This window comes from Canis lupus, chromosome 9 (assembly GCF_048164855.1).
Source record: "Canis lupus baileyi chromosome 9, mCanLup2.hap1, whole genome shotgun sequence".
Lineage (NCBI taxonomy): Eukaryota > Metazoa > Chordata > Mammalia > Carnivora > Canidae > Canis > Canis lupus.
In genome coordinates, this window is record NC_132846.1 from 59,681,122 (window position 1) to 59,702,081 (window position 20,960).

Consider the following 20,960-nt stretch of genomic DNA (forward strand, 5'->3'; position numbering starts at 1 on the left):
GGTGGAATCAGTTGGAATTGTACTTGTTTTCCTTTTTTTGCTCACTATCATTTTGAAGACCTAATGCAGCTCTTGTTTTCTGTTTATCTCTGAAAAGCATGAGATCCATTCAGCATTTGAAAGCATCTAATCTGATGGAGTGTCTTCACTTCTCCTTACTGTTTGTGTGACAATGAGAAGCTTCTCTTCCTAATCTTCATCTTCTAAAATAAGGCTGTTATACCTAATAATCATTAATTCATGTTAGGCATCTGTTGGACCTTCTCCAATCTGAATTTTCCAGTTCTCTGACAGAGTCTTTTAGGTACATGTAAGTGTTCATTATCCGATGTGAATGGACCCTGGTGTTCCTACCTTCGCCCTCAATTATGTTTTCATTAGCAGTTTAGAATAGTGTGCCTACTTCCATTCCTTCCTAATTTTTCATTTGTGTTGCATAGAGCTATAATCTAGAGGACTAAGGAAAAGGTTAACTTAAGTTTTGCATCTTCTTCCATTGATTTATTGATTTGTATCAGTGTGGTCTCATTATGCTTATTTTATAACTGGGTTACATTACAATACCACATTATTTCCTTTGTTGCTCAAATTATTCTAGCTTTGCCCATAGGGAGCTCTATCAGGTTCCTATCTGCCTTTCATATGTCTCCAACCTTTTGTTTCCTTGAATACTTCCTTATTTTCTGTGACTGCAAGATTCCTGAGGCTTATTTTGTATGTTTCCAGCCTCAGCCCTAAAATCAGTCATTTCTCCATAAAGCCCCAGTTTCTTTTATTGGAAAATACTATTTTGGGGGTACCTGGGTGGCTCAGTGGTTGAGCATCTGTCTTTGGCTCAGGTCATGATCCTGGGATCCTGGGATCCAGTCCCACATCAGGCTGCCCACAGGGAGCCTGCTTCTCCCTTGGTCTCTGTCTCTGCCTCTCTCCCTGAGTCTCTCATGAATAAATAAAATCTTTTAAAAGAAAATGTGATTTAGAAACCAAGGTACAGGTGTTAAGTATGATCTTTCTTTAAAAAACAAACAAACAAATGAATGAATAAAACCTGTCTTAATGAGCTGATGTCTACTTTCACAAACATCTGAAATTCATGACAGTTTATATTCATAGTTTGATTTGTTTCTCTGCTAAATCAGTCAATATTATACCTCACAGAACAAAAATTACGAGAGGTATAGCTTCTAGTTTAATGTTTTCCGATAGAATTTGACAATTTACTATTCCATCTAATTCATTTGTTAGCTTTTCATATTATGAGAATGTATTTGAACAAAAAAATTAATGTTCACACAAATTTAAATTAAAGAGAGTTTCCATTTTCACTTTAAAATTTTAAACTGACAGACGATATAATTTTATTTATGGAATGTATGTCTTTAAAATCTCTTACTTAGTTTTTAAATAAAAGATCAGAAACAGAAGCTTTGACCTGGTAAGAGAAAGCCTAGTTTTGTTGTTGTTGTTTTTAATTTTGGTATTTACAACCTGGCAATTATATCACAAAAATAATATAACTCAGCATTTTTGATATCTCTTATAAAACCAATAACAAAATAGTTAATGGAATTAGACAATAAACCATAGGTTCTGGAGAAGACAACCGAATGGAATCAGTAGATAAAAAAAATACTTTCTCATGAACTTTAGAAGAATATGTGAAGCAAAATTCTAAGGAAAACCATATTGTGTTTGGAACTTTAATATATGGGTTCAATTCTGAATCTACCAGCAGCTGTCTCTGTAACCTTGGGCTAGTTAACAGATCTGACCTACAGTTTTCTTATTGAAAACTGAAGGGAATTTCCCACTGAGCTTATTTTCCAGCATTCTTGTGAGATCAAATAACATAATGCACATGAGGGCTATTTTTAAATTGCAAAATGCTATGTAAATTACTTTTGTTAGTCTTAATGAATATGCATCATGACATTGTAAATAGGAACTGGGATTGTTGGACTGGAAGAAAAAGTATAGATAATGAAGTGATTTTAATGGTATGTCAATGAAACTCAAAGCTCATCTTTATAATCTTAACAGCTAGCATGGTACAGATCCATCCCAGTTAGTATATGCTTCAATAAAAGTGAGGAATATCAAAAAATATGACTCCTTTCTTTCTGTTTCTAGGCCGGTGGTCTGGTTCAGGATGACCAACTTTGATGGCCTTTGAACCAACCAGCTTCTCTTTGTATTGTAACCAATTAGCCTAAACAGTACTGTGGGGGTTATTCCTCTAAAGATTAGTTAGTACTTCCACACTGTTCCATTGATTCGAAATACCCAATGTCTCCTCATTCCTATAGAGAAAAATTATACATTTTTCAACATAATATTGAAACATCCTGGCAGCCCGGGTGGCTCAGTAGTTTAGTGCTGCCTTCAGCTCAGGGCATGATCCTGGAGACCCGGGATTGAGTCCCATGTCAGACTCTCTGCATGGAGCCTGCTTCTCCCTAGGCCTGTGTCTCTGTCTCTGTCTCTCTCTCTCTCTCTCTCTCTCTCATTCTGTCTTTCATGAATAAATAAATGAAATCTTAAAAAAAAATAAAATAAAATAAAACATCCAGCTTACCTTTCCATGTCTCCTGCTATTCCATCACACTTATATCTCGACTAAAATTGAATACTACTTTTTTGACAAATTGCTGTTTCCTGCTTCTACTTAAAAATGATAGGTAGTATTTATCACAAGCAAGTGACAAGTGTGTATTTGCCTCTTGCTAAATAGCATTACATTGACAACCATGCATGATAGAAAAGGAAGGGGGGCACCTGGGTGGCTCAGTGGTTGAACATCTGCCTTTGGCTCAGCGCATAATCCCAGGGTCCTGGGATTGGTCCTGCAATGGCTCCCCACAAGGAGCCTGCTTCTCCCTCTCTCCCTCTGCCTGTGTCTCTGCCTCTCTCTCTCTGTCTCTCATGAATAAATAATTAAAACCATTAAAAAAAAAAGAAAAGAAGCATAATTTGAGCAAATATTGTCAAATTACTAATACTTGTGTTCAGAAGATCAAAACTACTGAGAGAAGGATGGGCACCTCAACTCAGGTCATGATCCCAGGGTCCTGGAATCCAGTCCCACATTGGGCTCCCTGCTCAGTGAGGAGTTCACTCCTCCCTCTGCCCCTCTCTCTGCTTGTTCTCTTTCTCTCTCTCTCTGTCTCTCTCTCAAAAATAAATAAAATCTTTATTAAAAAAAAAAAAGAAAACTACTCAGAAATAACAAAAGACCATGGGTAATCATAGATAAATTATTGGTTAAGATGATCAGGCTTGGGATGCCTGGGTGGCTCAGTAGTTGAGCATCTGCCTTCTGCTCAGGGTGTGATCCCCAGTCCAGGAATTGAGTCCTGCATTGGGCTCCCTGTAAGGAGCCTGCTTCTCCCTTTGTCCATGTCTCTGCCTCTCTGTGTGTCTCTCATGAATAAATAAATAAAAACTTAAAAAACGATAATCAGGCTCATTGAAAATTTAAAGAAAATGATCACAAAGATTGAGAGGAAGTTTTCAAGAAGAAGCAGTACATGAGATATCCCTCGACTGAGGATTGGAATCTGTCTCCATGTTGTCTGCATACAAGGGAACATTCTCATTCAGGAGGAAAAAATGGAACCTGCCTAATGGCTGGAAATACCATGGTAATGAATATTTCGCGGTCTTTCATTGATTTATCCTTTTAGTTAGTCATTAACTCAACAAATATTTATGGAGTACCTACTATGTGCCACTTTTCCACCCACTAGAGATAAAACAGTGAACAAGCAGACTACAAGTCTCCAAGAACTGTCATTGTAGTGGGAGCAGACTGACCAAAGCAAAGAAACAAACAGATATACTAGGTCAGGTAGCAGTAATAAAAAGAAATAAGGCTGAGGATGGTGTTGGAGAGTGACGGGAGACAGTGGTACCTGTTTTATAAGGGGAGGTCAGGGAAGAACTCCTGAGTGTGTGTCTGGACAGACCTGTGTACTTGAGGGAGTGAGTCACGTGTGTACCCAGGAAAAGGCCAGTCCAGAGGACAGGAGGGGCCAAAGCACCAAGGCAGGATTGTGCTTGCCGAGTTCTGGAACCATCACAGGCCTTCGTAGTCATAACCATGAGAATCAGGGGGAAGAGGGTTAGAAGAGGAGCTTAGAGAGGTAGCTGTGAACACAGTCATGGGGGGGCAGGAGGGACTTAAGGTCAACAGATGGACTTTGGATGCTATTCTGGGAAAGACAGGATGTTAGTAATTGGCTGTGGGCAGACAAGTAACTGGATCTGACCTGAGTTTAAATCAATCCTTCTGGAGGCTGCTGAGAATAGACCTTGAGAGGAATAAGAAGGAAGGAGGAGTCTGAAGAGGTTGGTTCAGGTGCGGGAACCTGGGGTTGACCTGGAGCGACACTGCCTATGATGTGCGGAGACCTGCCACACCATGGTCTCCTTTTGCCTTTGGGACAAAGTAAACTTCCTTGACTTGTCCTACAGGTCAGCGTGGCGTCATTTCTCCTTGTGTCACCAACTACATTTGCCTGCTTTTTGCCTTTTTTCCACCATCCTCGACTCTAGTCTTTCTGCCTGGTCCTTCAGTGCAGATTATTTCCCCTGCCATAAATATTTCTCCCATCCTATTCACCTAGTTGATTCACCTTACCTTTTACAGTTGATTTCTTCGGAGCAGCTCTCTCCAATCTAACTCATGGGGTCAAATTCTCCAAGTAGAATCTCTCGTCATGGGCTGTATTTACACTTCTGGACAGTGACTGTAATTATAATTTTACATTGGTTTAGGTAATTTTGGGTTATTGTCTGTCTATGCCACCAGACTGTCAGTGCCTCGAGGGAAGAAGCCATGTGGTTTTCTTTGCTTGATGTTACCCACTTCAGTGCCTAATATAGTGCTTTTATTTGTTAAAAATAAGGAGTGAAGTTCACGTAGGTAGCTAAATCAAAGTCTTACAGAGAGAATTGCACTTGGCGTGAAGATACATGGATTAATCTTAGTTTTCACCTCAAAACTGAGGGGCTTTGGTTTCTCCCTATATAAAATCACAGAGGTCACTGGGATAGTGCACTGTAAGTTTTCCTCAGCCTTTGAAATTTAAGATAAAGAAGTATTATGACATGAATTTCCTCTTTTGATTATAGCATTTATGAAATTTGCATAATGCTAAGAAATTGAGTAGCTGTAATTACATTTTTGATTAAGAAGCATGAAGGAGAACTGGGTGGCTCAGTTGGTTAAGCATCTGACTTTGGCTCGGGTCATGATCCCAAGGCTCTGGGATTGAGTCCCACATTGGGTTCCCTGCTCAGCGGGGAGCCTGCTTCTCCCTCTACCTCTGTCCTTCCTCCCAGCTTGTGCTCTCTCTCTGTCAATAAATTAATAAAACCTTTAAAAAAAGATTAAAGAGAATGAGCCTGAAAAAATATAAGTATGCACAATAGAAGTAGAAGAGGTGATCAGTAAAATTGACATGAGCTTTAAGAGTGAATTAAGATAGGAAAGCTGGAGAGAAGATGAATCTCATGAACATTTCCATGGCTTTATATACAGGCAGAGGGGGCTGGTGCCTCCGTGTGGTGACTTGAGGGATGATGTGCTCAGGAACCAGGATTTAGTGTCCCCAAAACAGTTGTTAGTGGATAAAACCTGGAGAATATCCATGAGTTAAACAGGTTTCTCAGTAGCCACTAGGCAGGAGACTAGATCACTCTCCTGTGGCTTATTTGGTGCCCAAGCAAGAGGTCAGTTTTAGGGGCTTAACTGCCTGTTTCCAGAGCAGAGGAAGTATCCACCTAGACACCATTGGACATACAGGAAGCACCCCCAAAATATTTGGCAGAAGGAAAGCAAAGGGAAGAAAATATGTACTGTGGATAATTGTCACATTAACATGCTCAAGCCTACATACTGTGCTTGTGTGTGGCTGGGAGGGACAGTGATAATACTGAACAGATGCAAACCGGTATTTGCTCTGAACCAAATTTTGACAAGTGCCAGGACAAGGAGGGCAATCAAAAGAAAAGTGCTTGAGAAGACACGCAAGTTGATTTTTTTTCTTGTTCTCCCAGTTAGGAAATAAAATTTTGATTGACACATTAATTTACACTCTAACAACATTGGGTAGAAACAAAACATTCCTTCTCTCATATAGACATAAAAATCACTGTCTCATCCCCATCCATTCCTCCCGGTACCTAACAGAAGAACTCACTGGAAACACCTGTAACATGACATCACGTTCTCTCATTTTGAGAAATATTCAGTGAATGTGTCTGAAGATAGACAGGGAAATGGGATCAGGATGATGATTAAAGGTACACATAGTCACGTGTCACCCTTGACATGTGACCCTTTATATGTGCTACATTAAAAATGTGATAGTTTTATGAGCAGCACCAAAGTCTGGCCTGAGAGCAAGAAAACCTGTGTATGTCTTAATGGTGGCAAACTACCTATTTAGTTAAAAGCCAACCAAAAAAAAAAAAAAAAAAACACAAAAAACTAAGAACCACCCATTTCATTCATCAGCTAGCAGTCCTGAGGAGGCAGATCACGATCTTACCTCAAATTCTGTCATCAGTAGCAATAGTTTTCAAAGAAGGCCATCCACTCACATGGCCTGAATTGGATTTCATTCCTCTATTTGCTTCAATACCCGGCCTTCATGACGAGTCGCTGTTGGAAATTCCATAGCATAAACCCTAGAATCGGTATCAGTGACCTTATTTATATCCAGCGAAAAAGAACACCTTTTGAATAATGCATACTCTTCATGGGCGGCCTTCTATGTCCCTTTTTCCCTCTGTCTTTCACATGATGGAATTATTTCAATTGGACCAAAGTTCCTGGGAAACAAAAATTCAATGAGATTCTCCATCTGGCATTGAACAAAAATTCAATGAGATTCAATGAAAATCTCCATCATTTTGAATCATCAAGCAACAAACCATTTTTAGTTTCCAAGCATGTACTATTTTTTCTTGTCATTGATACTTTGCTATTGATAATGATAGTATTAGCCACATGAAACTTAATATCATCCTGTACAAATAAGGCGTAGTTAGAGAAGTAAATGGCTCTAGACAGAGGCCGAAAAGGGCTTCCTGTGCTTCTGCGTAAACCAGAATCAAGCACAGGGCGCACACATGATTGACTCTAGCTAAGGCAGTGTTTGCCTTTTTTTTTTTTTTAAAGACTGAGGGGTGTGTGTGTGTGTGTGTGTGTGTGTGTGGTGTGTTTTGAGCAGTAGAGCAGTCTTGGGTTCACAGGAAACTAAAGGGAAGGTGCAGAGACTTCCCATGTACCTTCTGCCCCCAGTCATGAGCAGCCTTGCTCATTACCAATGGCTCTGACCAGGGCGTACATGTTTTACAATTGATGAGCTTACACCAACACACCATAATTGTTCAAACTCCATCATTCACAGCAAAGTTCACTCTTGGTCTTGTACATTCTATGGATTTGGGAAAATGTACAATGACATATTTCCATCACTATATTTTAGTATGATCTTTTCACCTCTGTGAGAATATTCTGTGCTCCACCTATTCACCCCCCATTCCACCTCTGGAAACTATTGATCTTTCTAATATCTGCACAGTTTTGCCTTTTCCAGAATGCCATGTTTTGGAAATCATAGGGTATGTGGCCCTTTCAGACAGGCTTCTTTTGTTCAGTAATATGCACTAGGTTTCCTCTGTGTCTTTTCATGGCGTGACAGCTCATTTCTTCTCACACCGTTTAACATTTCATTGCCTGGATGAACACAACAGTTTAATTTATTCATTCACCTACTGAAAGACAAGTTGGTGGCTTCCAAGTTTTGGAAATTATGAATAAAACTGCTATAAACATACATATGCAGGTTTTTTGTGTGGATATAAATTTTTAACCCCATTATGTTTGGACAAATGTTTTATGTATAAACTTATACTATTTATACTTGTATAAATTAACTATTTATATTTGTATAAATACAATATATCCTGTATCATCTCATACTATTTATACTTGTACCAGTTAAGAATTTATGCTTGTATCAATACCTAGGAGTACAACTGCTGAGTCCTCTGGTAAGACTATGTTAGGTTTTGTAAGAAATTGCCACACTGTCTTCCATGGTGGCTGCTCCATTTTGCATTCCCACCAACAAGGAGAGTTCCTCTCGCTCTGCAACTTTGTGAGCATGTGGCATCATCCACAATTCCGGTTTGGGCCATTTAAAAGGTGTGTAGTGGCATATGTTTTCATTTGCATTTCCCTGATGAAATATGATGTTGACTATATTTTCATATGAGTATTTGACATCTTCATAAACTCTATGATAAGGTGAACGTTGAGATCTTTGTCCTATATTTTGATGAGGTTTGTTTTCTTATTGAGTTTTAAGAGGGTTGTTTTTGTGATTTATTTTTTGTTTTAGTGTTTCTTTTTTCTTTTTTTTTTTTTTTGGTGTATTTTGCATCATAGTACTTTGTCAGATGTGTCTCCTGCAAATATTTTCTTCCAGCCTGTGGATTATATTCTCATTCTTTTTACATCGTATATAAGAAAGCAACTTCATTTGAGGGAACACTAATGTAAATAGCATTGTGTTCTTAATTTCAAATTCCATTTGTTCATTGCTGCTATATGGTAAAACAATTCACTTTTGTACATTAGTTGTGTATCTTACAACCTTAATATGACTACTTATTAGTTCCAGGAGGTTTTTTTTGTTTTGTTTTGTTTTTTTGTTTTTTTTTTTCCTGTTTTGGTTCTTGGGGATTTTCTCTACAGATACTCATGTGGTCTATAAACAAATAAAGGAACTTTTATTTCTTATTTCCCAGTCTTTATGCTCTTTATTTCATTTTCTTGTCTTATTGTATTAGTTAGAACTTCCAGTACAATGTTGAGAAAAACATGGTGAGAGGGGACATTTCTGCTTTCTACCTAATCTTATTGGGAAAGCATCTAGTTTCTCACCATTAAGTTTAATATGAAGTGGGTTTTTTCTAGATGTTCATCAAATTGAAGAAGTATTCTTTATCCCTAGATTCCTGAGAGGTTTTTTCCCAAGTCAACGTTAGATTTTGTTAGGTGCTTTTTTTTTTTTTTGCATTTATTTATATGATCATGTGATTTTTCTTTTTTAGTAAGTTGATGCAATGAATTACATTAATTGCTTTTTAATACTGGACTAGCCTTACACACCTGGAATAAATTCCATCTGGTCATGGATTCAACTTACTAATATTTTGTTGAAGACTTTCACATGTATGTTCATGAGAGAGATCCATCTGTAGCTTTTTTTTCTTGTAATGTCTTTTTCTGGTTTGGTATTAATGGATACCAGTTTAATGCTGGCTACATAGAATTTTAAATTAGGAAATGTTTTCTCTGCTCTATCTTCTGCAAAAGTGTAGAGAATTGGTAGTTTTTTTTTTTTTTTCCTTAAACATTTGGTAGCAGTCAATAATGAGCCTATCTACTATTGGTTGGTGCTTTCTGTGTCAGAAGATCATTAGTTATTAATTAAATTTAATTGATACAGACATATTCACATTGTCTATTTCTTTTTGTGTGAATTTAGGCAAATTGTGTCTTTCAGGAAAGTGGTTTGTTTCATTTAGGTTATCAAGTTTGTGGGCATAGAGTTGTTGATGATGCGCTCTTTTTGGCCTTTAATGTTTATAGGATTTATTGTGATGTCCTCTTTTACTTCTGATATTAGTAATTAGTGTTTTCTCTTTTTTCTTAGTTAACCTGGCCAAAGGCTTATCAATTTTATTGAACATTTCAAATACCCATATTCTGGTTTTATTGACTTTCTTTTTTGATTTCCTGTTTAAAATTTTATTGATTTCTATTTTAATTATTTTTTAATCTCTTTTCTTTTGTTTACTTTGGATTTAACTTGATTTTTTTCTAGTTTCTTAAGGTGAAAACTTAGATTATTTATTTTAGATACTTCTTCTGTTCTAATATTTGCATTCAATGCTATAAATTTCCCTCTAAGTGCTGTTTTTGCTATATTGCATAGATTTTGCTAGGTTGTGTTTTAAGTTTTATTTTGCAAAATATTTTGCAATTTCTCTTGAGATTTCTTTCCTGACCCATAGGATATTTAGAAGTATGTTGTTTAATCTCCACATGTTTTGGGATTTTCCAGTTATCTTTATGATATAATTTCTATTTAATTCCATCGTGGTCTGAGGGTACACATTGTATGATTCTCTCTCTCTCTCTCTCTCTCTCTCTCTCTCTCTTTTAATTTGTTAAGATGTCTTTTATGGTCCAGAATGTGGTATTTCTTGGTGAATGTCCCCTGTTTCCTTGAAAGGGATGTGTATTCTACTGTTCTAGGATGAAACAGTCTATAGTGTGCATTATATCCAGTTGAGTGTTGTTATTACTAAATTTAGCTATGTCCTTACAGATTTTTGGCCTGTTGGATTTTTCTGTTCTTTGATAGAGCAGTTTTAAAGTCCCAGGTAGTACATGTATTGTCTATGACTCCTTTGTACAATGGCAGAACTGAATAGCTGTAATAGAGACTGTATGAGCCACAAAGTCTAAAATATTTAATACCTGGCCTTTAGAATAAAATGTTTTCAGACTTTATTTAATTAAATTTACACCATTATTTTCCTGCTAACCTCTTTTATTAAAACTAAACTCATTAATTTTAAATATTTTTCCTAAGAAATGTTTTATAGCTGTAAATGTTCCAATAAGTATTATTTAAACAAAATATATTTTATTTTGTTTATTTTATTACTTTTTTTATTTTGTTTATTTTATTTTATTTTATTTATTTTATATTTTATTTATTCATGAGAGACACAGAGAGAAAGGCAGAAACATAGGCAGAGAGAGAGACAGAATCCCTGTGGGGAGCCTGATGCGGGACTCAATCCCAGGACCCCAGGATCACAACCTGAGCTGAAGGCAGATACTTAACCCCCGAGCCCCCCAGGTGTCCCCCAATAAGTATTATTTAGCTGTGGCTAAATATTTAATGTTTACATTGTTATATGGACTTATATGTACTTACTTTGTAATTTTCATAATTATTTTTTGATGTAGAAATTACTAACAAATATTCTCTCTTTTACCATCTTATTGGAGAATTGTTTATATTATTGATTTCTAAATTTACTACCTCCTAACTAGAGAATATGACCTATAGGATATTGATTCACTGGCATTTGTTGAAATTGTTCTGTGGCCTTTTTTCATGATTGACTTAAAAATAAAGGAAAAATGCATTCCTTTCATATTGAACATGAGATTCTGTACTCTATCGACTCAATGAAGCTGTTTTTCCTAGATGTTATCAATTTTTGAGAAAATTGTTGGAAAATCTGACCCTATTAAAAAAAAAAAAAGAAAAGAAAATCTGACCCTGTGATTGTGTACTTGGAAAATTATTTTTGTAATTATTTTCTGTCTTACATACATTTTGGTCTATATTTTGGATAAAAACATATTTAGACTTTCGTATTTTATGTTGAATCATTTCTTTCTCCTTAATTAATGAACTCCTTTACCAGAGTTATTATCTTTCCTCAAGATCTGTTTTGTCAAAAATTAATATTAATACAATATCTGCCTTAGTTATTACTCAATAAATATTCAATAATTTCCTATCTTTTCCTTAATCTTTCTCTTTTAGGTTTACATAGATCTTTTGTTATTTTCCTCAATTTGAGAAGTTTTGTCTTCGAAATGGCATGGAAAAAAGTGTTGTTTATTGTCCTTATTGACAAATTTGTATATTTTCCTACCTTTATATTTAGTATTTTACATTGTCCATGCTTTTCTTTGATTTATATCTATATATGACTATATAGTTATATATGTATATGTTCATATGTTCCAATGTTCATATATATGTTAAGTATATATGTTTGTATATGAATATATTTTATTTTCCTTAATAGTATTAATTGAATTACTCAAGTTTTACTTATGCCCTTACAAGGTATTATGCATATAGTTTATATTTTATTAATTGTATTTAAATTTTTAATAAAGAAAACATTTATTTAATATCTCTTCTCCCCACCTAAACAATAATGTGAGAATTATAAATTGATTTAATATATTCAACTCTGACTCATCTTTCTTAATTGTTAATTTGTTTACAATTTGAGTTACCAAGTTTGACTTTCCAGTGTAAACATTATTATTAGTGTTATCATCAATGCTTACTTAGAGTTACCTCAATAGTTTCCAAAATTTTTCTCAAAATTACTGTTTGCATTACAATCCTTCCATGCTTTTAATATAATAATAAATGAGAAATTCAGAATTTTTTTCTAATTTGTTTTTATTTTGTATTCACAATAAGATTTTACTTTATTGGTTTTTTTTTTTAATTTAAATTCAAATAGCAACGCAACAAGATTTCAACTGGGTACAAAAGCATATACATTCTCAGGACTTAAAAATACTTTCCATTATTTTCTGGCCTCTATTTTTTTTTTAAAGAATTTATTTATTTATTTATTTATTTATTTATTTATTTATTTATTTTATTTATGAGAGAGAGAGAGAGAAAGAGAAAGCACACAAACAGTGGGACAGGGAGAAGCAGGCCCCCGCTGATCAGCGAACTAAAAGTGGGCCTCAATCCTAGGACCCTAAAATCATGATCTGAGCTGAAGGCAGATGCTTAACTGACTGAGCCACCCAGGTGCCCCTGGCCTCTATTATTTTTGATGAGACTTTTCCTTTCATTCAAATTCATGAGATGTTTGTTTGCTTTTAATAGATAAACTTTTCCTTTTTCAATTATTTAACTATTTTTACTGATTTTGTGTTCTACATTTCCACATGGCTAGTGTAAAAAGTGAATTACTGTTATTTATCCTGCTTTGTACTTGGTATGATACTTTAATCTGAACACTCATGTCTTTTATGATATCTAAACTGTTTTATCGGGATCCCTGGGTGGCGCAGCGGTTTAGTGCCTGCCTTTGGCCCAGGGCACGATCCTGGAGACTCGGGATCGAATCCCACGTTGGGCTCCCTGCATGGAGCCTGCTTCTCCCTCTGCCTGTGTCTCTGCCTCTCTCTCTCTCACTGTGTGCCTATCATAAATAAATAAAATAAAATAAAATAAAATTAAACTGTTTTATTAGTTAAAAATTATTCTTTAAATGTTATACTTGCTATTTCTATTGGGTTCCTCTATTTGAAATAAGTTGAGGAATATGCAGTCACTCTTTAATGTGTGTCTTCCAAATCTTTTAATGTTAAAAAAATTCTGCAAATGTATACTCCCACATACATAATTTATTTAACTTTCATCAATAGTATATCCAGCTACGTCTAATCTTAATTTTTAACGCTTTTACTGATTTCATATCAAAGACTATATTTTTTAAAGTGTTCTCATATATTTTAAATAACTTTCCTATTTTTCCACTTTCTTCCAACTTTTTTTTTTAATTTTTGAAATTATTCTTAATTATCCTCCAGATCTCCTATAATATCAATTTAACTTGTACTACATTTTGCATTGTACCTATTGGCTTTCCTTGGTGTATGTTATTTCTTTATGATTTTTTTTTTCTTTGATTCTGAACTCACTTCTTTTTCTTGAGTTTTTGTTTTCCCCTAGGAGTTCCTCATGAACCATGAGTTCTAACTGTATTCCTATGTAGAAGTCTTGTACATTTTTCCAATCTTGTGTCATTTTTACAAGAGTTTCTTAGCTTGGAATTTCTAATCTCTTAGAATTATATAATTTTAAAATAGACATATATGTGTGCAAACTTAGTTTGTTCTCATGACATTTTTTTCCTTTTTTGCATCCAGAAACTAAAGCAAAGTCTTACAGATTCAATGGCTAAGAGCAACATTTTTCTCATATTGTTCAATGAAGAAGACAGTAATTCCAAATCTTAGTTAAGCAAGGTTATTGTGTAATTCTGAAGGTCCAAACACATAACTCATGTTTCTGGTTGAGCTCTTATATTTAGGGAAAATATACCCTTTGTTCATTATATTATTGGTTCCTGACCTTACTTCTATAAATTCTGTTCTTTTTTTCTGTTACATCTTCTTTGCATTCTCTTCTTTTGTTTCCTGGATGGCTGTATTGTTTTGTTTTGTTTTGTTGCTCTCTTATTTTATCAAGCATATCTGTGTTTATAGCAGAAAAAGATGTCTGCATTTTTTCAGTCCACATGTTGCAAAGATAAGAATTTCAATTAGAACTTCATTTTGGGAAAACTATTTATATTAGGGGTGTAGCTATTTAATTATAATATTTTTCTTATTTTTAAGGTAAAAGTTTCGAATTATATGTGGTTTAGGAGCCTTTTTGCATGTCCACAATAGCCAAACTGGGAAGGAGCCTCAGTGTCCATCGAAAGATGAATGGATAAAGAAGATGTGGTCTATGTATACAATGGGATATTCCTCAGCCATTAGAAACGACAAATACCCACCATTTGCTTCGACGTCGATGGAACTGGAGGGTAATATGCTGAGTGAAATAAGTCAATCGGAGAAGGACAAACATTATATGGTCTCATTCATTTGGGGAACATAAAAAATAGTAAAGGGAATAAAGGGGAAAGGAGAAAAAATGAGTGGGAAATATCAGAAAGGGAGACAGAACATGAGAGACTCCTAACTCTGGGAAATGAACAAGGGGTGGTAGAAAGGGAGGTGGGCGGGGGGTGGAGGTGACTGGGTGACAGGCACTGAGGGGGGCACTTGATGGGATGAGCACTGGGTGTTATTCTGTATGTTGGCAAATTGAACACCAATAAAAAATAAATTCAAAAAAGGAGCCTTTTTGCCAAAAACTATAAACTTATACTTACCTAGTATATTAACTAACTGCTAGAATGAGAAATATATGCCTGAGTAGGAACAAAACTGTAAACTAGATTAGCAATTGGGGATACATTTTTATGTCTCTTGCCCTTGGAATATTATATGAGCTTTTTAATAGACTTATGTACCTGTTTTTAACAGGTAATTTTAATGGAAACAGTTATCTAAAGAAAGATATGGAAGCAGAAAAAGAATTTTGCAAGAAGTTTCGTATATATATAAAGTGGATCTTCCCCCTTCCAAGCTCCACTCAGCCAGGTAGTACCTTGTAAGTTCTTGCAGTTTTCAGGAAAAATTGCTGAAATTAATGCCTGGTGAGTGAGGTTCACTTGGAAACAACCATTGTAATATGTGGCACTGCATTTAATAAAGGTATAAAAGGAATGAAATTTTTAAATTGGCTTCTGTACTTTTTTCCTAGTGATGAAAATGCATCACACTGAGTATAAATGACCCAACTGTATTCTGGCCCAGAGATAGGAAGCAGTTCTCAATCTGACAGACATTAAGTCAATTATTTAAAAATAATTAAATTTGTACAGGGAATAAATAAGCAATAAGTCTGGTTAGTTAAGTCCACCATTTGGAGCAGGTTAAAGGTTAATTTGAAGGAGTGGAAATTTTTTTCAACAGGTGATGCTAAGCCATTGAAGATTTGTTGTACAAATGAGCAACGTGAATTCTACCTTCTAAAAATTAATCTAGCACCAAACGCAGTGCATATAAGAAATTTAAGTTCCACATTGTCCATATCGACATAAAACTAAATATATCGATTAGAAATTATTGGTTCAGTTAATAAAAACCTTCTAATAACTTAGGCTGCAGGACTCAGATGCTTGGGTCAATGGTGAATCCAGTACTTTTGAGTGTATGGGTATAACTTAGATTTGATTTTTAAATGTAAACCTTTTGTTATTCTTGTTTCTGTTCCAAATGTAGAATTTTAATTTTTCAGCTCTTTTGTTTGTTTTGAAACTTGGTTAGTATTCTTATTATATATAATTGAAGTGTAAATGTCACAGTATTTCTTTAAAAGCAAATGCCAATTAAAGTGAGAGATGTTGGCAACAGGCACAAACTCACTTCATTTATTATAACATGTTCTGACCTTTTCATTATTTTGGTGGCAATTATTCTATGGCTTTGCAACCAACAAAAACTCAGCTGGATTTTTTGATACGGCTCTCTTATTTGATTCAGAGTTCACACTTTTCCTTTTTCTCCTACAGATCAGTAGTGAATTTCTGAGCTATATTCTGGAGAACTAGAAGTAGCAAGTATATTGTATTATTAAAGCAGAAAAATTCAACAAACATAAAATAACTCCTACCAAAGAATTCTCTTTTTCTGCGTACAGATTAGAGGTTCCTTTAACTTGGTTTGCTGATTTAATAATCATTGTTTAACTGTAAGGAACCTTGGAAATGGGTCAATTTAGGTCTAGGATAATGGAAAAAATTAGTTGTGCAGAAAATTAGTATTAGTTCATGACTTCTCCATGCGCTGTTGGGAAAAGGTGGCACAAAGATACTCACCTCTAAGCCAAACAGACTGCCAACATTACCAGGAGAATACAATATGAATAACAAATGCCTTAAGAAAAAAAATTAAATCCACAGTGAAAAAGGGACCACAGATGATTACAGATGATAAGTAGATATAACTGGTAGTGTATGTGTGTGTGTGTGTGTGTGTGTTTCTAGTGATGTGTGTATCCAGAAATAAGAACCAGCTATAAATGATGACAGGATGTTCCAAAGGCTATAATATAACAGAAGCTGTGAGTAATGTATTGGCAGGTGCTTGTCTAATTACAGTTAAGGGGTAAATAACTCACTTGGACACAGAAAAAGCACAAGGGCTGAGAAATGGCATCCAAGAAGGAAACAGAGATCTGACAGTCGTGTGGAAAATGCAACTCCAATCACAACTAAAGAGGAGAAACATGCAATTTTTGCCCAGTTAATGACAACTTTCTTAAATCTATTGGGGAAAAACTTTGAATTACTAAATTCAAAGATGTGTTCAGAAGCACAGATGTGACCTGAGAGGACCCAGAGTCCCATTTAAATCTGTGACCACCTGTTGCACACAGGATTGGACCTGAGTGGGCTTCCTGTGGTGCTCCACACTTCATTTCTTCACAATACATGGGGAAACATCTTGATATGAGGCAGAGGCCCATAACCTTTAGAATAATGGGTGAGTTTTGTTTCATTATTCTTTCAGTCAGACTGGAGCAAATCTCACAGCTCATCAAAGGAAGCAATGGGGACTCATAGAGATCCCAGTTGAGCATCTAAACCCCGTCGCTGAGTTTTCTTTGTGGTTTTATATCAACTTACTCTGAAGAAATGAATGACCAAATAAGGGAAGGTTTAGTGATTCAGTATCCCAGACCCACATCTTGGATCAGTTCATAAGCATTCCGACATAAGTAATTTCATATTCAACAAACTATGCTTTCCTCTTGAAGCTCGAACTTAAACGGAAGTTAACTCTCATGGTGGTGATACCATTACTTTATGTTGGAGAAGGCAAAATGGAATAATGTTGCCAACTAGTTGCATGCTCTAATACAATCTACTACATCACTATATATTTCTCGTTTTGAACCTATAATTTCTAAAATTTTAACAAAGAAAAGCATATATCCCACAACAGGAGTTGGCAAACTTTTTTCTGTAAAGACACAAATAGTAAACACTTTTGGGTTTGCAGCAATATGATCTCCATGGCAACTACTCCACTCCACTGTTTTAGTGAGAAAGCAGCTATAGGCAAAATGCAAATAAATCAGAAGGGTTGTGTTCCAATAAAATGTTATTTACAAAAACAAGTAGTGAGTTGGATTTGGCCCAAGGGCCAAAGTTTGCCAACCCTTCTCTTATATAATTACTAAACTAAGCCATTCTATTCACAGTCTTGAAATCTTTTGTATTTCTAGGGAATCAACTGCATTGTATTCTCTAAGGCTATGACTACCTTTAGGTCAATACTCATTCTTCCAGTACCCGAGGAATCTTAAGAATGATCATTTAGGCTGTCTACTCTAGATCATGTGTGTTTCCACAATTTTCCCATGAGAAGTAGACTACATGGGAGCTTCCACTCTGGGTTAAATAAGGGAATATAAAAGGAGAAGGAGCATCAGGATCACAAGGCATGTCCTCACTTCAAATGAAACCACCTGATTTAAGGGAAAATAGTTGCATAAATCCTAGCACTAATTACTTTTAAACATTCCACCTGTCATTCTTGTACCGTGTTTTGTGACATAGATGTGCCATTTAGCAGGTAATGTCACTTAAATAAATAATAGTTATATAATGGGTCATTTTACTAAAAATACATTTGTACATCATTAACAAAGGAGGTCCAGAGAGACAGTGCAGTTTGTGCCAATTCTCCTGGATGCTCTATTTGATTGTGTTCACTCACAGAAGTATGCTTAATAAAGAGACCCTAAGATGTCTAATTGTCTAGCATTTGTGTTCAGCAACAGGTAGCCTGCTAAGTGTTAAGACATATAAAGCTTGAAACTCATGAAATTGCTGGTTTTTAAGTCAAAACCAAAAAAAAAAAAATAGAGGATTAGCAATTTAATGTGAAGAAGATTGTTCCTGGCTGCAGATTTTTTCCTATTCCACACTTTGATTATATTATGCCACTCTCTTCTGGTTTACCAAGTTTCTGTTGAGAAATCTGCAACTAGCCTTATGAGTCTTCCCTTGTAAATTAAGGAGTTCTTTTGTCTTGCTGTTTTTAAAATATTTTTCTCCATCACTACACTTTACAAATTTAATTACAGTATATCGTTGTCCTGGTTTTATTGTTTTGATGAGAGTTCTCTGTGCCTCCTAGATCTAGATGTCTGCTTCCTTTTCCAGATTAGGAATGTTTTCATCTATTATTTCCTCAAATTTTCTGCCTCCTTTTCTCTCTCTTCTTCTTCTGAGACTCATAAATATGAACATTATTACATTTGATGGAGTCACTGAGTTCTCTAAGTTTATCCTTGTGTTCCATAATTCCTTTTTCTCTCTCATGGTCAGCTGCACCATTTTCTGTGATTTTTTTGTCTTCTATATCACTTATTCATTCCTCTACTTCTTTCAGCCTTTTGTTTATTACAACAGTGAAGAAGACTGTAATTGACTCTTTCCCCAGGGAGTGTTTAGTTTATCTTTGGACAGTTAATTGCAAGTGTAATTAATATTACCAACAGGGAAATATAAGGTGCAATAGGAGCTTAGAATGGAAAGATTTACCTAGTGGAGGATATCAGACAAGACACTCTGGATGGGGACATTTAGGTAGAGACCTACGAGATAAATTAGATTTAGAAAAAATGAAGTTGGAGAGTTGGAGACAGGAAGAAAGGGCAGGAAAGTCCACCAAGAATCTTAAGCATTGAGAGTCAATTACCTTCAGGTTCAGAGGCAGGAGAGAGTATAGATATATTTGGTAATAGATGACATGGTTTCAATAAATTATGTTTCATATATTTGCATTTTATATGTATGTATGTGTATGTATATACAAATATATATGTATATATTTATATATACATATATGTAAATATATATATTTACATATATGTATCTATCTTTTTCCCAAAAAATATTTCAGGGTTGATAGATCCAGAATCAAACGACTGTGTTAAATCTTCACTGCTATGAGAAGCAAGAACTCACAGCCCAGGTTGTTCACTCTCAAAGTCTCTAACAACATAGAAACAGATAAATCTTCAAGTGAATGCACAAACAAGGTATCCTTCAAAATCTTCTACTTCTAGTCAAGGGTTCTTCTCTTCTCACCTCATCTATCAATTACAATATAATAAGAACATCCTTCCCCACCAACATGGTTTTCATGACACCACCATTAACAGTTTTGTTCCTCCCTGCTGTGTATTAGGAGTATATTGATGTGTTCCAGTGTGTAAGGGTACCTGACAATGGAAATACATTCAGGACATGTCTTTATGTGGGACACACATGTTGTGAGTCCTATGTCGTTCTTTGTGGAGATCAAATGAGCACTGAATCATGGAATGCAGTGTTTGTTCTCTCCAGTTACGGGGATTTTTTCAAGTCTGCAGAAGAGCTTTTATGAACTGTTTTCATTGCATGTGTTTGCTAATAATTTTCAGATAATACATATCCATATACATGATATGAAACTACTTGCACTATAATCTGGTATTGATATTGTGGAAGTGGAGATAGCTCTCTCTCCCACAAAATACCTGGTAGCTACCATTTACGAAAAGTAATCTAAGAAGTGTGCATGAGCAAGTTGAGTTGAGGACAGTTTGGAATCTGGGATTATAGTGTTCTGTATATCAAATATCACATAACTTTTATTTGGGGAATTAGAAGTTTAGGCAAAGACATGCCATACTTCTGGTATCTTCTCAAAACAAAACATCATAAAATATTTTTAAATCATCTTCACTTTAGAGAAATGGATGGTAACAACTCCTAACTTTCAATTTCCCTATTTATACATATTCCCTTCTCACAAGCCCTTTCACACACATGCATCCATTCATACCTTGCAATAAGAATATGGCATTCACATAATCTCTGCATTTGCCTAAGGAGGAGCCATAGGCAGAGATGTAGTAATTTCCTGCTACCCCACTTCTCTGCTTGACTCCTACTCACATATACTCCCCCCAAATTTCTTTAGGAATAAGAGTTTGGTTAGAGATGCCTCATTCTTGAAAATAGTACCTTCTGACAAGTTGCTTTGGGTTAAAACAGGGTCCAGGGGAGACAAGACAGGACATCTATCATCACCTTGCTCACTGATGAAGGGAAGTGATATCTGCTCTCAGGTTAAATCAAGGGCAGCCAGTGTCTATTTGTTTTCAAGAACTTCAGGCATTGAGGGAGTTGTTAACATCCTATTTTATTTGAATCAAACACCTGCATTTACTTGCCTTGGATAATGAGGAAAAATGGGGTCTCTTAAATATAGCCCTTTGCTATAAATAGTCCATCCATCTTAAATTTAATTATTGTCATTGTCAAAGTGTAGACTTGGTGAGGCAGAGTGGTGTCACAGAAATGTTCCTTGACTGGAGCCGGGCACCTGGTTTCAATTGAAGCTCTGCTCC

General features: G+C 35.4%; 1 long non-coding RNA gene across 3 annotated transcripts in view; it reads right to left on the reverse strand.

Moving 5' to 3' along the window:
- LOC140640346 (uncharacterized) overlaps window positions 1-20,960 on the reverse strand; it is a 126,430-nt gene that overhangs the window by 92,681 nt on the left and 12,789 nt on the right. For all 3 annotated transcript variants that reach the window (XR_012037027.1, XR_012037026.1, XR_012037025.1), the window contains exons 3-4: window positions 6,555-6,837; window positions 4,640-4,748 (exon numbers count right to left, since the gene is read on the reverse strand). This is a non-coding gene — a long non-coding RNA (uncharacterized lncRNA). The remainder of the gene's footprint in view (window positions 1-4,639; window positions 4,749-6,554; window positions 6,838-20,960) is intronic.